The 19,606-nt window shown below is 56.9% G+C and overlaps 1 protein-coding gene across 4 annotated transcripts in view; it reads left to right on the forward strand.

Annotated features, from left to right (window-relative positions):
- The first annotated feature begins 202 nt into the window (after positions 1-202).
- Positions 203-19,606, forward strand: part of SLC45A4 (solute carrier family 45 member 4) — a 79,107-nt gene continuing 59,703 nt past the window's right edge. For all 4 annotated transcript variants that reach the window (XM_067712782.1, XM_067712779.1, XM_067712780.1 and 1 more), the window contains exon 1: positions 203-301. The gene's annotated coding sequence lies outside the window, so the exon portion shown is untranslated. The remainder of the gene's footprint in view (positions 302-19,606) is intronic.

Genomic DNA, 19,606 nt, shown 5'->3' on the forward strand with positions numbered 1-19,606 from the left:
GCGGCTGCTGCATAGTCATGAGCGCAGGCCGGCGCTGCGTCAGCGGAAGCGGCGCGCGGCGGCTGTTTCCGACCTGATAAAGCGGCGTTGTCCCCGCGCGCCGGCCACAGCCTCGCAAGCGCTCCTTCTGACCCCGGGTCTATCGCTGACTGACCGCCTGCCCGGCCGGCCGGCCGAGGAGCAGCCGCCGCCGGGTCCCGCCGCCGCCGCCCCCGGAGCGCCGCGCCCCCGCCGCCACTGCCCGGCCCGGCCCGGCCGCCCAGCCGCGCCGCCGCCCCGCGGCCCCGGCCGGAGGAGACAGGTGAGCGGCCGGGCAGCCGCCCCCTACCCCGCACCTGGGCACCCGGCACCTGCTGCTTCCCATGTCCACCCCACCCCCGCGCGGCCTCGAGCTCCGGGTCCCGCTCCCGGCCCTCCTCGGCATCTCTTCCCCGGGGAGGGTGCTCCCACGCCATGGCCGGGAGCCTTCTCCCGCCCGGACACCCGCCCCTGTCCTTGGCCCTCTCCCTTCTCCCCGACTGCACCTGCCCGTCCTCGTCTTCGTCCCCCCAGCCTCCTGGAACATCCCGGGCCCCTCGCCGCGGTGTGCACCTTCCCATGGACCCTGTCCTGGTCGCATCCCTCAGCGTCCCCCACCCCTGTCTTCTCGGGTTACTCTACCCGGAGGAAGCCTGGCGCCTCGCCCCCTAGGTCCCGACCCTTCCCTGCGCCCTCGGTTTGATGTCGCCAACTTCTGAGAGTTCAGCCTCTGTCCCCTTTGCCTGAACCCCTCCTGCCCCCAGCACACGCACGCCCTCAGCACGCCTAGCCGGGCTTCCACACTTGGAACTCCGAGCTGACCCCCGGGGCTGTGCCTGTGTTTTTGTCTTATCTGCACTGTCCTCTGGTCTGTCCCTTTGAAGACACCTCTATTTCCCGCAGCCAAGCTGTGCCTGGAGGAGAGGGGCCAGTGCCTCGGTGCATCCAGGTCCAGAGCCCCTGCCCTGCAGAAGTCCCGGCACATTCATCTGCATCTCTGCACCGCTTTCCGTTTCCCTCCAGCCTCGCCCTCCTAGAGCTCTTGAACTTAACCCATTCCTCCCCAAGGTGTGTTGCTCTTGACTGGGCTCCGGGGGAACACATTCCAGCAAAGGGCTTTTTCAGAGGAGGTATGTCAAAATGGGAGGGGCGGTGGTTTGAAAAAAAAAAGCACAGCCTCCTGATTAACCATTCATAGTGATTCTAGGTGTGTGTTTGTGTGTGTGTGGGGGGACACACACTTGATCTCCTAGGGAGTGTGAGATTTTTTTCCTTTCCAGTGGGGGCACTGATGGGTCAGACTGAGCCAATCAGCCCCATTGGATACCCCAGTTGACTCCCGCAAAAAGGGGCCTTGTCGCTTCTGGTTTGGGGGGCATCTCGTAGCCTAAGGCCTGGGGCGGCAGGAGGGTGTAGGGGATGAGTGATCGAAGCAGCTGTTGTGGGTTCACATGATTGTCCGGATCGAAGCCTGTTTCTCCTGGGAAAACCCAGGCCGATCTTTGCGGCATTACATGAGTGAGCCCTGCCCTTCCCTGCACCTCAGCGTCTCTGCTTCTCCCGTCAGTAACGGACAGGTAGGGTTACCCACAGGGGGAATCTTTCACCTCTTCCATTTTGTGCTTGTAATAGGAGAAAAAGGAAGAATATAAAAAAACTGGAGCATTGGTTTACCGATGAAGTGTACTAAATGGCTGGGCATGAGCAACAGTGACCCCAGCCTCCTTTAAAAAAAAAGCAATAATCTTCTCACTTTGCTGCTAGATCTGAATTATGTATTAAAAGAAGGAGTAAGAGTTTATTCAGTGCTTGAGAGATCTTGCAGAATCCACTTGAAGGTGGGGAGGTGCAGTGACTGTGGCCTGGAGCCATGTAGGCCCCAGGTGGGAAGACCCAGGCAGACATAAAACGCCAGGGCTTCTGGAGAGAGGGTGGGGAGTAGGTTGTCTTAAAAATCAGGACTTTCAGTCCCATTCAGGCTAATTGTTTTTCATGGGCAGCAGCTGTAAAGGGGAGAAGGGGATCGTTTGAGATACATTTGAAATGCATATGAGGTATTTAGTGTCGGGTGTTGTGTGGACTGGGTGTCCCCCCGGGGAGGCTGCCCAGGGGGCTCTGGGCCTGTGAGAGTTGCCAGCTTCCCTTGCAGAGACGCGTGCTGCAGCCTTGGCCCTTGTCGCATCGTGAAAGCAGAGCAGAGATTGGACTGGGTGATCTCCAAGGCGGCTTGCAGTTTTTAACGTCCTGGGGCCCTCTCTGCCTTCAACTTTGCTTGTTGGAGAGTGGGACGGGGCGGGAGGAGCCTGGGAACGGGACCCTGCCCTCTCGGAGCTGGGAGATCCCGCCCTGCAGGTCTGCAGGGGAGGAGGGGCTGCGGCTGTGGCAGCTCCCCAGCCCCAGTGGAGGAAGGGGGCCCAGGAAGGTATTTTAGCCAGCATTTAGGCTACTTGGTGTTGGATTGGTTTTGTCCGTGTTGTCAGAGGGGCGGGTGGGGAGGAGAGTGGACGGGCTTCCCCGGGGTCTGGGCTTTGCTCTCATTTGCTGCCTGTGGCGCCGGTTGGTCCCCGTCAGTCGTCTGCACCCTCTGCCCTCTCTCACTCGTCCTGTGGGGCCCGGAAGCCCGGACCTGTGTAGCCGGCAGGGGTGGTTCGTGACCTAACAGCCTGGCACGGAGTGAGGGTGACTGGTGAGCGCCGTAGGTGGCAGACAACCCCAAATTGCAGTGCCCTCGGGAACACCCCTGGCAGACCCGTGTCTGTAATTTGCGGAGCCGGAATGCGCTGGAAGCCGTGTTCCCTACTGAGGACGGGCGAGGATGCTGCTCCGCACTCGCTTCCTCTGGTTTCCTAGATTTTTTTTTTTTTTTAATCACAGCAGAATTCCGTTGATGAAGGTGTACTCAGCAAAACCCCATTAGGAGGGCTGCCTCGACTCCAAGCCAGGAGACATGAGAGCACTTTAGCTCTGCCGAGTGGAAATCTGACCGGAGGGAAAAAGCCTCCCAGATGAAGAGAGGCCACATAGAAAGGAGGGGGCAGGAGGGGACCCCCCGAGCAGGGGCGCCGAGGCCAGGCCCGCCACCCCTCCCCCACCCGTGCCTGGACAAGGTCCCCTTGTTTACATCAGCTTAATTATCCCACCAAAATCAATGAACAAGGATCTTTTTAAACAAGGAACTTTCAAAATGTGCTTCGAGTGGCTTTTTTTTTTTTTAAGGGTATCAAATGCTAACTAAGCCTTCGTGAAATAAGGCACTTCCGCGAACGGGGAGATTGTGGACCTTTTCAATGTGGGTGCAAAGGAGGCTTCCCTGCCTCTGTTCACAGCAGTATTCACGGCAGTCATTTCCATCCCGCTGCCACTTGGGCAGTGGTGACATTGCTTTGTGTCGCTGCTCCTTTGGCAAGTGACTCTTAGAGGAGGCATTTTAAGAAGATTAAGACCCACAGGCTTGCGGGGCAACAGCATGATCCCCGCTGTTTCCGTGGCACTAAGTGTTCCTTTTACACCCGGGTCCTGCAGCAGGGCCTGGACACTTGTCGTTCCCACCATAGCCGATGCGGATGTGCTGCCCGGATGCATGGGCAGTGGGTCTGTCTGGGTCGTTTGTTGAGTGCGCTCATCTTGGGTTAAGTACACTGCTAGCTTTTTGAGAGAGGTGATGGGAAAGGAAACAGGTTCCCAAGGTTGGAGAGGTTTCTGAGTTCTCTTTGGCTAGTTTGGAAGCTCACGCAAGACAGAGGTCACCAGGGTCCATAGCAGGGCCCGCAGGGAGCCCCCAGTGAGGGCGCACGCTGTGCTGGGCATTTTGCCCCCCAAGTGCAGGGTTGGGGTGCTGGCTGTCCTAAGGTGGGATCCTCCCGCAGCTGGAGGATTTGCAGAGTCTTTTCAAGTTACTGAGCAAGGCTGCCTTGCCCTCACTCCCCCCCACTGTGCTTGGCCCCAAGCCCAGGTGAGGGAAGCTTTGTTCCACCTGGGTCGTTGGTGTTTGCATCCTCCCAAGCCTGTTGAAGGATTTCGCTGGCAGTGAGGAAACCTGCATTCCTGAAGCAGTGCCCGAGAGGTGCTTTATTGTGCCGCCTTGAAAAAGTACTTTCCAACCTGGGATTATGTGGCGCAGCTGGTTTTGAGTTTTTGGAGTTTGCTGGAGGGTCTCTCCTGGGGTTTTGTCTTTAAATCCTGGAGCCAGGTGAACTGGTTGGCAATCAAATTCTTCCCATTTCAAAGAAAGGAAAATCTTGAGTGCAAAATTCATAGCAAACCCTTAATACAGATAAAGAGAGTGCATCTCTGGTCCAGATGTAGTGGTTGCTGTACTTTTACATGCAGATCTCGCTGCACAGTTTTAAGCGACCACTTGGATATTGCAAGGCCAGACAACAGTAAATAATCTCCTCGTTGCCAACGTTTTCGTCACCATTTTAAGGAAACGTATTTATCCAAAAGAGGATGAGTTTGGGTTTGGAAAGAGAAAGGAATATTTTCCCATCAATTATCTTGAGGGGAGGGGTTTGGGATGAACTTGTTTATCCAGAGGGCATGGACGGAGGAGGGGCACCAGCTGAGGGTGTGGAAGGCTGCGCTTTCACCATTGCGATCACCTGTTAAGTTGGGGCTGTTTCAGAGGTATATTGCCTTAAAGTAGAGATCTTCAGACATTTTTGACCCGTTCTGTAAAATAACTTTGAAAAACTATGGGCACCTTTTTAAGTTGACATCTAAACTTTTTCCTTGTCGTTTAAAATAATGAAACGCTCTAATGACTTGAAAGCCTACCATCGCCCTTTGAAAAAAGGAGCAAAGTGTTCTGAACAGTTTTAACATGTGCATCTTCGTTTCTTCCTGAGCTCCTATGTTTGCTCCACTTTCCCTCCCGGATTTTACTCTAAGGCCACGCACTTTGATACTTGAAAGCCTTTTATCGGTCATTGTTCACACTTCTCTGTCCCCAGAGTACACATAAACCGCAATTTAAAACATTTCTGTGATTGTGAGGCTGTGTTAATCCAGAAGAATTTTTTGTCACTGTAAATATCGTCAGTGCAAAAGTGGTCACAGAAGCAGAAATGTATTGTTGATCTCGATAATTACTGGATGTACAAAATAAAAACATTGGCAAGCGTGTCTTAAAGAGCTAGCTGGGTTGTGGGGGGAGGGTCCCTTTAAGGTGCCTCAATTAAAGGAATTACCCACCTGTCCTTGATGCCTGTTACACCCCACCACAGGGACTGAGGAAGGGAGAGTGTGAAGGTGACCTTGGTGGAGGGGGAGGGCACTGAGGCTGGGACTTCACCACCGGCCGTGTCACAGGCAGTTCAGCGCTGAGGATCTGTGAACCCAGACTCTCCAAGTCACCCACACCTGAGAACCCTGAGAACGCCTTTGCGTTTGCACCCATGCCTTAAGGTGCGGTGCTGCTCTGTCACCTTACTGTGCTCGGTGGATGGAGGGGTAGAGTATCTGCCACTACTTCACTAAGTGGTGGCGTCCATGCTGATACACGTGTACTTGCATATTTGATTGCATGTTTCCTAGATGGACTGTGTTAAAGGGCAAAAGGCAATACAGCTTGTAAGTGTGCGCATTTTGGTTAGTGGCAACGCGTTTTTATTTGGTTGGGTTAAAATTGAAGCCTACGGAATAGTGCTTTGAGTTAAAGAGGTTTTCGTTCGCCCTGCGGGGATCCTGTCAGCTTGCTCTGCCCGGCTCCCTTCTCCGGCTGCAGTGAGTGTGTCTGCAGGGAGGAGAGCGCGGTCTTTGCTGGTCTCCAGGGCGAGGGCCCCTGGGCTGGGGGAGGGCCCCTGGGGGTACAGAGGAGCCTGACGGGTCGGGGTTTGTGGAAATGGGGCCTCTCTCCCTGAGAAGCGGGTGAGGTTGGTGTTAGTTCCCAAACCTTCCTCCGAGCTGTTTGGAAGTCCTGGGCTGGTGTTCTCTTAGCTAAGCTGGAGATGCTCTCAAAGCATGGACACTTACTGTGTTTAGCCTAAGAGCCAATTGAAATCGGATAGGAAAGTAAGTTTAGTAATTAAACAACGACAGATTGCTCTGCCGTCACGCCCTGAAACAGGAAGTTCTTTGGCTCCAGGGCTGTAGAACGCGGTGTTGGGGGATAGCCTGTGACCCGTGAGAGATCCTGAGTAGCCAGGGGTCTCTGCTAATTCACGTGGTGGGGAGGAGGGCAAGGCTGCTCGCCCAGCTCTGTGGACGTTGCTCATGGGGGTCAGCTTCAAGTCCTACCATCGTTTGTCCTCAGATCCAGCTGTTAGCAATCCACTTAGGAATGCTTCACGTTGAATGTGGACAACATGGTTCCTCAGATTGTGAGGCAGAACCTTTGTTTCTAGAGATAAGTGAAGGTGGGGTCATGTTCCAGGGATCCTGGGGTGTATCCAGGTAGTGAGGAGATGGGCCAGGCGGTGCAGCCTCACCCGCCCTGTGGAGGGGGGTTGGGTGAGGAGCCTCCGTTGAGCTCTGCGCACAAATCCCAGTTTACACTTGGCATTTTGGGCCCTGATGCTAAAATCAAGGGTTAAGGCCCTTACAACAAGGGCTTAGAGACAGGCCTGGGCTGCCCACGGGAGATCAGGGTGCCCAGGTGACCCTGCACAGCGGGGTTCAGTATGCATGTCGTGCTGGGGGAACTGGGATACTAGAGTCACCGTTAGTGGCTTTTTAACATCACTTACGTAAAACTGTCGCATTAAAAGCTCGGTGGACAAAAAGCCTCCCCATCAGGCCCTCTGCTGGTTGGAGCTGGGCCTTCCGGGGGCCTCCAGCGCTGCTTCTCTGTCACTCTGGTGCCCACCGAAGGCAGCTGGGACTTGGTGCTGGGGAGGATTGTGGGGTTGAGGCTGCCCTTTTCTTGGATTTGCCAGACGGTGGGCTAGGTTCTCAGCGAGCCTAGTGGGACGGGCAGCTGAGACAAAGCTCAGGGCTGTCTAAAACATGCCTAGCTAGCTCATCCTTGAATTATTCAGATGTTGAAAGTGTTCTTAATTCTGAAGAGGATCCGGAGGGGCCCTGTGCCTTACTCTGCAGCAGAAATGTCGTAGAGCCCGGGGCTGTGCCATCGCTGACGTGGTGACCTTGGCCCAGAAGCCGCCCACAGCTCGGAGCTTCAGCCTCTGTTAGAAGCAGGGGAGCATAATGCGTACTTGTTCCTAGCACTTAGCGGGCCCAGGGAAGTAACACGTGGAGGGCTGGGTCCTGTGCAGAGCACTCGGCTCAGCCTCTAACAACCCGGCCGGGTCTGTGCTGCATTTTAGAGAGGAAAAGGAGGCACAGAGAGGTTAAGCGACTCGCCTGAAGCCACACAGTAAGCGGCTGAGCCTTGGAGCTCACCCATGGGGGTGCTGGGCCCGAGGTCTTGGGTCTCCTCCGTGGCACCGTGAGCCCTGGGGGTCGCCTCCACCCAGACGCATATACGTGTTTCTGAAGTTTGGGGATCATGGTTTTCTCTTCAGTGCTGTGACTCCGTGTGGAAAATATCAGTGCATTTCCACAGAATGAAATGTTTAACACTCACCAGACGCGAAAGAAAATGGGGACCATGTTTTCAGCAAGTGAACAAGGCGGTGGCAGTCACGCTAACACCGCAGACGGTGAGAAGAGACGGAGGGCTCGTGCGGCATCCTGGGGGTGCAGGTAGACGACGGGCAGTGTCACCGGCTAGCTATCAGTCCTTGGTTAATTCCTGACCGTTTGAGCAACTGCGGAGAGGCTGTGCGCCGATAAGAGCCCTGTGGAAGGGGGCAGTTTGTGGTTGTGAAGTTCAGATAGGCCTTTGATTCAGTCTCGAGGGGCTGGGAGAGCCTGGAAGCCCAGGGAGTGCAGGCCATGCCGCCTGCCTGGCTACCATATGGTTTGGGGAGAGTTTTAACAGTTTTTTTTTTTTTTTTTTTTGCGGTACGCGGGCCTCTCACTGTTGTGGCCTCTCCCGTTGCGGAGCACAGGCTCAGCGGCCATGGCTCACGGGCCCAGCCGCTCCGCGGCATGTGGGGTCCTCCCAAACCGGGGCACGAACCCGTGTCCCCTGCATCGGCGGGCGGACTCGCAACCACTGCACCACCAGGGAAGCCCCCGGGTTAACTTCTGAATTTGCTGGTCACTCTGCACGGGAGGGGTGGTATCCCCGGTGTATAGATGAGAAAACTGAGGCCCAGAGGCCTTAAGGAGTCCATCTGGAATTCTATCTCGGGATTGAATGCCTCTGTTAGAAAATCTGCTAGGGACAGTGGGAGATGCAAAAACAGTTTTAGCCTAAGCAGAGAGGTGACAGCTGAAGAATAATACACAAACAAGAGTGATGACTGTGCTGGCCGAACACACAAGATAATTATTATCATCCTCAGGTGAGCCTATTCAGGGAGGGTTTCTTGGAAGTGGAGGCTCTTATAGCTGGCTCAGGAAGAAATAAAGCCTGACTGTCAGGGCCTGAGGACGCAGTGCTGCTTTGGATGGTGGAGATGGGATGCCCCTTCAACTACATCTATTTTAATAAGTGACGACCCCACCTGGGTTGCCACAGTGATGTGTCCGGGGAAGAGGCACCGCCAAGCTTCGATGGTGCTGCCCTCGCCGGAGCCTGACCGCCTGGACTCCTGGGCGGGGCAAGGCCTTTGCCCCAGAGCTGGAGGACGGGGCAAGATGTGCTGCTGGCCGGCATGGAGTCCTTGAACTTCTCAGATCCATTCTTCTCTGCCACGAGTGGCATCTGTGGGGCCCCGCTGTGCCCTGCCCACTGCGGTTCAGCTGATGGGAAGGAGCTGCCTTCAGCACGTGCCTGTCGAAGCACACGGATTAGACGTGGCTTAAGTGTGTTTGCTCACGGATCAACCAAGCCCCCTGCCCCGGTCAGTGCGTGTCGCTCCCCACTCACCCAGCTGCTCTCCTGGCCTGGTTTCCAGTCTCCCCTCCTCAGGGTCCCCGTGTTCTTGCTGCGGCCGGGGCTCCTGGGCAGCTCAGGAGATGAGACTGAAGCTGTATCCGCTTGGTGAAGCCTGCACACCCCCCAGGTCCCCGCGGGAAGGTGGCTGCTGCAGACCAGTTTCTCTGCCGCGGAACCCGTCGCAGGGTAGCAGGTGGGGGGCCGAGAAGGGGCTCCGTCCGCCCTGGCGTCTGCTGAGTGCTGGGCAGCTTTCACGCACAGCTTCTGGCATTTGAACGTAAAAGAGCCCTTGATGAGCTGTTATCCCCATTTCTATTGATTGATTGATTGCTGTGTCGGGTCTTCGTTGCTCTGTGCGGGCTTTCTCTGGTTGTGGTGAGTGGGACCTACTCTTCGCTGTGGCTCGTGGGCTCTAGAGCGCGGGCTTCAGTAGTTGTGGCGCACGGGCTCTAGAGCGCAGGCTCAGTAGTTGTGGCGCACCGGCTTAGTTGCTCCGCGGCATGTGGGATCTTCCCGGACCAGGGCTCGAACCCGTGTCCCCTGTGTTGGCAGGCAGATTCTCAACCACTGCACCACCAGGGAAGTGAGATATTCTTATCTTTAATAATGGGATTGAGGGACTGACAGTGTTCATTTCCCAGCATAACTGCCTCCCCACCCCTGGAAGCCAGAGGGAGCACATGTGGCCGTCGGCAGTGGTGCCTTTGTGGTTCCATCCTGTACTTTGCAGAGCGCCATGTGTTTTTTCCACGTTGTGGGTGTGATATAAGTAAATTGCTGTCTTTACGGTGAATTGCTAATTTGCGTTAAATAGGGCCTACATGTCCAGTTTATGTGGAGTTGCCTTTAGGTTCTGTTTTCCTCGCCACTGACCCGAGTGGCAGTGGCTGCACGTATGTGTGTGAACCCAGTTCTGATGAGTCACGTGTGCCTTGGGCCCTGAGGGCACGCAGGCCTCAGAATCTGCTTGCACTTCCTACTTACTGTCTTGCAGCTGAGGGTCAGTTTCAAGGCTGATGGGTTTTGTCTTGATTTGATAACAAATTGACCAAGAACTTCAGAGAGTCCCTCCTTCATACTTGTCTGGAGGTCGCGGGATTTGCCGTTGCCAGCTTCCGTGCCCCGGGGTGACCGCATGTGTGTCAGTGTCATGGAGGGGTACTCTGGCTGTATCGTTCTCATCCTGCTGGTGGCAGGAAGCAGGTGGCCTCCACAGGCAGAGCCGGGAGAGTTAGCACCATACAAAGGGGTGGGCAGGGCTCCGGGACCACAGCAGCCCCTCTGGAAGCCACCCCTGGGCCGAGGGGCACTGGGAGCAGCAGTGACCAGGGCCATGCGAGGGGAGGGGTCTGTAGGAGGTGGGGTGGCCTTCCACAGGGGGTCCTGGTCAACCAGTGGTGACGCGTCAGGGCGGGAGCCTGGGAGCCCAGTGCCCTCGGCTCTCCTGCTCTACCCCTGGGCAGAGTGTGCCGGCATGTGGGACCAGCCTCCTGCCTTCTGCCGCCTGGCGTGGGAGCTGACAGCTGTGGGTTTTATGGTAAGTTGGGGTCTTGGCAGTGCCGCTGAGAAACCCAGGCCCCCCATGGGCTTGTGGGTTTCAGGCCCCTTGTGCACAGGCCGCTTTCTCCTTTCCCGGGGCTGCACATGGGCTCTGTGGTGTGCAGGGTAGCTTTGGAGCATCTCGAGGGCAGCTTGAGCCCCCTGATGCACGTGCGCTGGGGGTACAGTGAGGGGCTGGAAGAGGGCGGAGAGCCTGGGCTGGATCGCGGTCTGAACCCCGTGGTCCCAGCGCCTGGTGGACGGCTCTGGAGCCAGGCACCAAGGGAAGAGCAGGACTGTTCTCTGGGTCTGAGGGAGATGGGCGATGCCCAGACCCCACGTTTAAGTGCAGATCAAATTAACGTATTACCTGGAGTACAGCTCGTGTTTGTTTATGAAATGTGAGGCCAGTGTTTTGCTGGCCTGTTTTTTTCTCACTCGTGCCTCCCCAGCTTGCCCCGTCCTGGGTTACTTTTCAAAATGAATGAGCTAATACAATATACAGAAGGTTCAAAACAAGCTCATTATCGCCCTGGCGAACCAAGTAAATAACATTTATCCTGGACTCCAGTCCAGACATCAGGGCTTGCCAGGCTGACTTTATTTCGTTTGACAGAATGACAGTCGTTTTACTTACAGTGGTTTGTATTTTTGTCTCTTCCTTTAGGATAAATTGTAGAAATTGTGGTTTGATCTTTACTTTCTGATGTCACCGTGTGTGTGTGTATGTGCGTGCGTGTGTGTGTGTGCGTGTGTGAGTGTGTGTGTGCGCTCCAGAAAATTCTCAGCTCCGCAGTAATCTAGGCTGGTCCTTGTCGGCTTTCCTAAATTTAGAATTGATCTTTCCACTTTTCTTTGTTTCTACCTGTCTTTTTTGTTTGTTTGTTTGAACCTAAATTGCTCAACTAAATTCTAAAGGAAATTACAAAAGTAAAGACTGACTTTAAAAAATCATGAAAAGATGATGTAACAGCCCTATCACAGCAAGAATCCCTCTGGGCAGTTGAGTGACTCTGCTTCCCTCCTCCTTCCCTCCACCTGGTTGGGGTCATGGACTCCTTTGAGACTTTGCTGAAAGTTATGGACCTCTTTCTCTCAAAAGTGCAGAGACACCATCTTTTGTGTGTGTTATGGAGGATTCATGGGTCTCCTGACACCCCCGAGTATGGTCCCCCGGGCCCTGGTAGAGGGCCCTGCACGGTGGGCTGCCTGGTCTGTCACATGGAGCGGCTGGCACTCCCCGATTGGCAGTTCCAGAGATCAGCCCCGAGGGCGGTGGCTCGAGGTGTTTCCCGGCTGCTGTGACTGGGATGTGGGGCGACGGCCCACTGTACTCGGGGGTCCGTCAATGGCACTGGAGAGTCTGAAAGCCGTGGTCCGAGCGCCAGCTAGAGCGGCTGTGGGATGCTGTCATGACAGTGACATTGGGATGCTCCAGTTCACTTTGTGGGGAATGTAGTGTAGTTAAAATTAGCAGCAGGAGCCTCCGAGAGTCAAGGTTGTCCAAGAGAACCGAGCAATGTCATATTGGGTGGCGGGTGGAATTCCCAGCCCAAGCTAAGCCGAGGTGGAAGGGTCAGGCTCACAGCTGCCACTCGCGGGGCCTTGGTGCTAGTGCCAAGTCCTCAAGAGGGGCGCTGGGTTAGACCTCTGCCGGCGCTGCCCCTTATGTGGTTAATCCCAGAGGTGGATGTGGCCGTGGCTTGGAGAGCGGGCCACCCCGCACCTGCGGGTTTCCCATCCACGGATATGGAGGGCCGACCACACCATGCAGTTTTATAGTGTAAGGGAGTCCTGAAACCAGTCCCTCATGGGTACCATGAGACGGATGTATTCATTTATATAAGGTGTAACATTATAGTACAGTATACTCTCTCATATGTGCGTGTATTATGTTATAGCAAGTTATCTGTTATGACATTATTTAACTGTACAGTATAGCATATTGTACATAATACACATTATATGTATGTAATGTGTATAGCGGAGTCTAATATCGTAATGTGTACTTTTTAAGTTTTGCTCTTTTTTTTTTGTTTTGGCTGCATTGGGCCTTTGTTGCTGCGCGTGCGCTTTCTCTAGTCGTGGTGAGTGGGGGCTACTCTTCGTTGTGGTGCGCGGGCTTCTCATTGCGGTGGCTTCTCTTGTTGCGGAGCACAGGCTCTAGGTGCGCAGGCTTCAGTAGTTGTGGTGCACAGGCTCAGCAGTTGTGGCTTGTGGGCTCTAGAGCACAGGCTCAGTAGTTGTGGCTCACGGGCTCTAGAGCGCAGGCTCGGTATTTGTGGCGCACGGGCTTAGTTGCTCCGCGGCATGTGGGATCTTCCCGGGCCACGGCTCGAACCTGTGTCCCCTGCACTGGCAGGCAGATTCTTAACCACTGTGCCACCAGGAATGTGTATTTTATTTCAAGTTCTTTGGGGGGATGTCTAGGATTCCAGTCCCCCACCAGCTCCTTTTCATTGATAACTTGAGGGACAGCGTGTTTCTTAGGTCTGAAGCTGCAGGGCCAGGCTCCCCTTGGTGCCCCTGTGTCCTGGGCCTGCTTTGCCCTGAGTCTGTTTGCCTGGCAGAGCAGGGGGGCCTGGGGTTTCCTCCGGCCTTCAGCACCGGCCTCCTCCGGGCCCCCTCTGCAGAGCCCAGAGCCACCCGGGACCCCCCCGCCCCCGCCTCTGCCACTGGGCCAGTTAGTTTTTCTTGAGACAGGACGTGTGATCCTTTCCAGCCCACCTCCGCTAAGTGGGGAAGAACCCAGAGTCCCACCCGCTTATCAGATCACCTCTGCATGCTCTCCAGAAAAGGAAGCACAGCAGTTCCTGATAATTCTCAGCAATCTCTTACCCCATCTGCAGCCCTAAGGATTAGAATTATGGGAAGCCACAAGTCAAATCACATCTTTGTGACTTTATGCTTCACTCTAATGGTTGTTATTGTGTGTGAAAGGTGAAGTAAAGGTTGTTTTAAACCTTTTTTTTTTTTTTTTTTTTTTTTTTTTGCGGTACGCGGGCCTCTCACTGCTGTGGCCTCTCCCGTTGCAGAGCACAGGCTCTGGACCTGCAGGCCCAGCGGCCATGGCTCACGGGCCCAGCCGCTCCGCAGCATGTGGGATCCTCCCGGACCGGGGCACAAACCCGTGTCCCCTGCATCGGCAGGCGGACTCCCAACCACTGCGCCACCAGGGAAGCCCTAAACTAAGACTTTTGATCAGGCCAGGTTTTAATTTCTTCCTTGAAAGGAGCAAGCACAGCCCTCGCTGGCTCCCCACCTCGCACCCAGCAGCCTCTCTGTGCCGTTTCACGCCACGTTTCCAAAGTGTGCCGTGGTTCTAGACACCCGTGTCCAGCTGCCTGCCTGACCTCTTCATTTGGAGGAGGAGGATTCCCACGAAGAAGCAAGACCAGGATGGGGCTCTGGCCTCTCCCCTCTGATTCCTGCTGTCTCTCCCAGCCCATTAGCAACACTGTTGATGGCTCATAAGAGCACTGGGAGGCGGTACCGCTGGCAGGGCTGCTGTTCCTGTGTGCCCACCACTTAGCATCCTTCTGGACAAGTGACCTCTAGTGCCTCAGTTTTCTCGTCTGTAAATTGGGGCTAAGAATAGTATTCACCACGTTGAACTGTTGCAAGGATGGAGTGAGTGCACATATAGAAAACATCTGCAATAGTAATTGGCGCCTAGGAAGTACTTGCAGAGTTTCAGCTGCAGTGTTGCACCCGCACGAAGCAGTTGAAGACCCAGTATCTGTGGAGAGACTTGCCGGCTCCTGAGAGGAAGGGATGAGATCGCATGGGAAGTCGGGCCTTCCGGGGGCCATCCACTCCTGGGTTGGGTGTTGGAGCGTGTGCCTTCGTGCAGGGGCAGAGCCAGCACTCCTGGGCGCAGGGACGTCGGGCCGAACTGGGCGGGAGCGGAGGGAGGTGGTGCTGGAGGAGGCCAGCAGGGGGACCGGCAGCTGGGCTGTGCGGCACGCTTGGCTCCGTGTCCTGGCAGCAGCTGTGGAATAGGGCGGGCTGTGAACAGAAGTGAGGTTCTGGTTCCCTGGGTGGGAGCTGGTTCCCCAGTGCCGGGTGGGGGGGGACTAGCTTGGGGTCGGGGCGTGGGAGTGGCCGGCCTGTACGCACAAGTTGTGATCCGGTTGGGAGGGTTGGAATTCTGGGAGCTGGGAGGGGCCTGGGCCTGCACGGGGTGGGGCAGCACAAGAGCCCAGGGGCCCATGGCTCGCCCCCCCAGTGGAACCCTTAGGGTGCTGGTCTGCTGCTGCCCGTCTGAGCCCCCAGCCCAGCGGCCATTGGCCCAGCTGCACCTGCTGCAGCCCTTGGAGGGTGGTGTGATGGGAGGTGGCGCAGTGAGCCTTTTACGGCCTGAAGTCTTTTCTTGATAGACTTATCAGATGCCCCAAAGAAAAACACCTCTTTAACCAAATACCTGATTTTCCTATTTGTAGTTAGCTGCCTGTAGCTGGCTGTTCAGCCAGCTCGGCCATCTTGGCCTTGGGAGTGTTCCACGCTCCTTTGGAGGAATTTGGGAATCCGGATGCACCACGCAGGGTTAACAAGGGGGCCAGCCCTGGGGTGGTCAGGGGGCGCAGGGGCTTGGAGGGCCTTGGAGGAGGGAGGCTGGGGAGGGCGGTCCCGGGCGAGGTGCGCACCCGGCTCGCCTGACCCTGTTTGATGGCAGCTCACTCATGAAAACACCCATGACACACCCAGGTGACCTCACCTGTCAGGCCGTCAGGGCAGCTGAGTCATGATGTAAACTGTATCCCCAAGGGAAGGTTTGTAGCTGTGGTTATGACTTCTCCCTGTTAAAATTAGTCTGGAGGGGAGAGTGAGGTGTGCTGAGTTTATAGCTTGTCTATCACAGGCTTCCTGCCCCCCAGCAGGCCTTTCTCCTGTGATGGCAGTGCTCTCCACGTGTGGTTTTAAGCGGGATCCGAGCTCGTGGAAGTGGGAGAGGTGGGACGGTGCTTGCGGCCTGGAGAGGACAGTGGCTTCCTTGGTCGGGCAGTGGTCTTGGGACCTGGTTTGCCGCTTTGCTGTTCTGGCGTTCTTAGTGTAGGGTGATGGATACTGCAGGCGGAGCCCTACAGCATCACGAGGAGCACCCCGCCCCCTGCAGCTGGCGGGGAAGGTACCTCGGCGGGGCTGGCCGCACGCAGGTGTGAGCAGTTTGCAAAGGGCAGTGACTTTTGTTTCGCTGGGGGCAGGTGTGCACAAGGTGGACGACAGCGGCGTGGGGGGAGGGCTGCTGCTGAGGGGCCGCCTCCTGGCTGGCTGCAGACACGGGCAGTCCTCCCGCGGGTTAGGGGGCTGAGGGGCCGCGGGAGTCTCCTGGCTGGCTGCAGACACGGGCAGTCCTCCTGCGGGTTAGGGGCCCAGGGCGGGGGCAGGTTAATGCAGGTTATTGTGTCCATTGGGCCTCAGTGGGGAAGCGCTTGCTGTTCAGCTGTAACTTATTGGGCTTATATTTGCCTTACTCTGGAGAGGATTTAAGATGGCTTAGGTAGAGAATGTACTTCAAAGGCGTTTTTTCCAGATGCAGCAAGGTATGTCTGTAGCCCTGCATGCTCGTACCTCACTCTGCCTTGGTCTGTTTGCAGTGAGCGCACAGGGCTCCCCACCGGGAAGCTTCCCGGGGGCACAGAGGGGCATTTGCTGTAAGCCACCGTTGTTCCTCCTTGTCTGTTCCCAAGTCCCATCTTTCTGTCAGGGAGCTGGAAGCAGAGGGACTGTGAGCTCAGACTCCCACCTCGCCGGGGGCTGGGAAGGGGGCACAGGTGGAGGTGTTAGGGCCCTAGCCCAGGGGCTGCCAAAGGGCTGGAGCCAGGCCTGTCTCCCTTGTGCCTTTGAGGCAGCTCTCTCTCAGGAGATGCCCAGAAGGGGGGCCCGAAGTGCCCCCCACGGCCCTCCCTCCATGTGACCCCCTCACACCCTCCCTCCCCGCTGCCCCTTCCGGCTGACAGCCCTCATATGTGTCCTGAGAAGCGGTGTCTTGTGGACTCCCTGCTTGTGGACTGACGTCAGAGGGTGAAAAGCCCCCTCACTGGTTCTAGAAGCGTTGCTAAAACTCCTGATGGAGCGTCTTCAGGGACTGTTTGGGGAAGACTAAACACCCTCATGTTTGCACACATCCTGGGCTCCCTCGGGTGGGCCTCAGGAAGTGTGTACAAACCTGTGCGTTCAGTTGCTCCTTCCTCTGTCTCTTGAGCGTTTGGTACCAGCCTCTGTCATGGGCCTTCAGTGTGCATCCTGTCCCTGCCTCTCGCTTTCCCCCTCGCCTTGCTGGCCTTGTTTCTGGGGGCGTGCAGGTCCTCGGGAAACACCTTCAGTGAACGTGGGCACAGATGTGCACCGCAGGACATGCAGACGCGCAGGAGTTTAAAGACCAGCTGCTCGGATGGGATTTATACCCTGGGAGTGTGTGTCCAGTCCTCTGAGTTGGGTCCCTCTGCGGAAAAATGGGACACGCTGTGGTCTGGGCTGAGCACAGGGCCTGTCAGCCTGGAGGGGGCACTCAGCGATGCTTCAGGTGAAGGTTGAACAGCTGTGGGTGACTGCCGGTATTGCAGCCCAGGCAGGGACCGGCCGTGGCGCGAGGCTGTGGCCCTCAGCTCAGAGTGATAAGTGGGGTCGTGACCCAGGAGGGCCTGTTGAGATTTTGGGTGTCGGGTGTGGTCCCAGCGGCTGCTGTTGCAGAAGCTCTCGGGCCGAGGCCCCGGGGTGAAGGCAGGGACTCGCGCTTCCTTCTCCCTCGCTGGAGACGGTGAAACGCGGGCGGTGGAGGGAGCCGGCCTGGGCGGTGGAAGGAACCCTGCTGGGGAGCCGCGCTGACCCTGAGCCCCACTCAGCTCCGTTTCTGGTTCTTCTCAGGCCTTTCCAGTCACGCATTCTCCGGAGTTGGCCTTGCTGGGGGCCGGTGCGTGGGGTGAACGCCCAGGAGACACACGGCGGAGTGGACACTTGCTTTCTCCCGTGTGAGGCCCCGTGGGGACACAGAGGAGTCCCTGGGCTGGGGAGGGGGCAGCGTCCAGGAGGACCCGCCAGAGGGAGCGAGAAGCTTTCTGCATCTCAGCCTCTTTGCAGAACTGAGCCGGACAGGGGCCAATTTGGTATATTGGATTAGGTTTTTATCCCCCAGGAGAGAGACCAAATAAACAGAGTAGAGTTACTTTGGGCCACTGGCCAAACGGGAAATATTTTGGGTCTGGTGACCTTTTTCTTCGGGTCACTATTCACTGTAGAAGGTTTTGACCCGTATTCCATTTCAGAATAGGAAGAACGGCTTATTTTTCAGAGTGGCAAATAAGGAAAAGAATGAAAGTATCTCGGAGTCTCTGTTTCCAGAGACTCCCCCGGGAGGAATATTTTTATAGACACCAGACGTCCTCACCAGCCCTGGCCAACTTTCCATCCCGGGATGATGGGGTATGCCGTGAGCTGGCTGGCGCCTGCTGGGCCCCTCCGCTCGCCTCTAAAGCCAGCACCTGCCCCTCTTGTCGCTGCGGCCAGCCGGCCTCGTTGGGGCCCGTGCTGCGTGCCTCTCAGCTCCCCCTGTGACTGCGAGCTCTCCTGGGATCTTCGCAGATCACAAACCTCAACACGATTGAACTGCAGAAGGTCACTGTCATCCCTGAATCTCAGGGTACAGCAAGTGCTTATATAGCTGCTGTCAAAAGCCGGGGAAGCAGTGTGACCTCAGCCCTTGTTAAGGCAAGGCTGTGCTGTGAAGACCACACAGACGTCCCACGGCTGACTCACTCAACCTTGGTAACGGGCACAGGGTCCATGCAGCACGTGTGTGACGTGTACAGCGGAGGCTCTGCCTCGTGTAGACGTGCGCGTGGCTGGCACGGACTGTGGTGCTGGACCACCAGGCACCGTCCGCCTGCACCCTGACTTCATGTAGCCGTCGGGGTTGGAACTGCTCGGCATCTCGGGTCTCGACTGGGGGGCAAGTCCGGGTCTGCGTGGCCCTCCCTCTTCTGTGCCTTTAAGCTACGGAGCGGTCGTCATGGAAGAATCCCTATAGCTGTGCGGTGAGGGGACTGAAGCCCCTTTGCTGCCCTTTGTCCCGTGGCCCCGGGGTCCCCCTAAAAGTGTAGGAAGAGTTGGGAGCAACGTTGACCTGGGATTTCTGGAGAAGCTGAGACCTTGTAGGCTTCCTTGTTTGTGTTCCATGCTGCCTGCGTCTCCCGTGTGTCCCTGGGCACTGGACGGGAAGCGGGGGGTGGGGGTGGGGGGAAGCCCAGAACTTGGGGGCGGGGGCAGCTCCTGTGACCTTAGACACCGGCCTGCTTGGAGGGGCTGCTGCTGGCTCCCCACGGGGAGAAGCGCCAAGTGCCCCCAGCTTTTCTCAGCGTAGAGGCCCTTGACGTCCTTGGGGGTCCTAGGCTCGCCACCCTTGGCCCCCCCCAGAAGGCTCTGCATACAGCTCAGGACGTGCAGGGTCGTTTGGTGGTGAGGTTGTGGAGTTCGGATGTAGCAAGCTGTAAAGGAGCAGAGCTCAGGTGGTTGGGTGGTTTACCGATGATCCCCTGTACCTGCAGCCTGGCCAGAAACGCCTGCTGGCCGCCCGGCGCTGGTTCCACGCGGAGCCGGACCCAGGTCCCCTGCACCAGGCCCGCCCCGCTGGACTGGGCGGAGGCCGTCTGAACTTGTGCAGACCCTGTTCTGCCACCTCTCATTCTGGCCTCATCCAGCTTGTGCCACTTCCAGGCGGCCAGACAAACAGTAACCCTGGAGCCTTAGGCGGGAAAGAGACGAGTGCAGGCCCCAGACCTGCGGCCGCTTGCTCAGGCTCAAAGGCATAGCCGCCTCCACAGGGAAGGAGGTCGTCTGTTGCGTGCAGCCTGGGCCTTGGGCGATGAGGGGTGAAGTTGGCCACTCTGGAGGGCGAGGAAGGCGAGAGCAGAGGGACAGCAGAGGGGAGATGTGAGGGCGGGGTCCCAGGAAGGCTGAGCCGAGACAATGTCCGAGGTGCCCCTCAGTCTGGCTACGCCTTGTGCTGGGGACAGAGGAGCAAGGGGCCTGGAAAGTCAGCGGGAGTGGGGGGGAGTGAGTGATGCCCCCAGTGGGGGCAGTACAGCCTAGGGAGGGAGGAGGGGCCACAGGCTAAAGGGAACTGTGTCACTGGTCACAGGTTGCATGGGATGTGGCACACCTGTA

The sequence above is a fragment of the Pseudorca crassidens genome, chromosome 17 (assembly GCF_039906515.1).
Source record: "Pseudorca crassidens isolate mPseCra1 chromosome 17, mPseCra1.hap1, whole genome shotgun sequence".
In the NCBI taxonomy this organism is placed as follows: Eukaryota; Metazoa; Chordata; class Mammalia; order Artiodactyla; family Delphinidae; genus Pseudorca; species Pseudorca crassidens.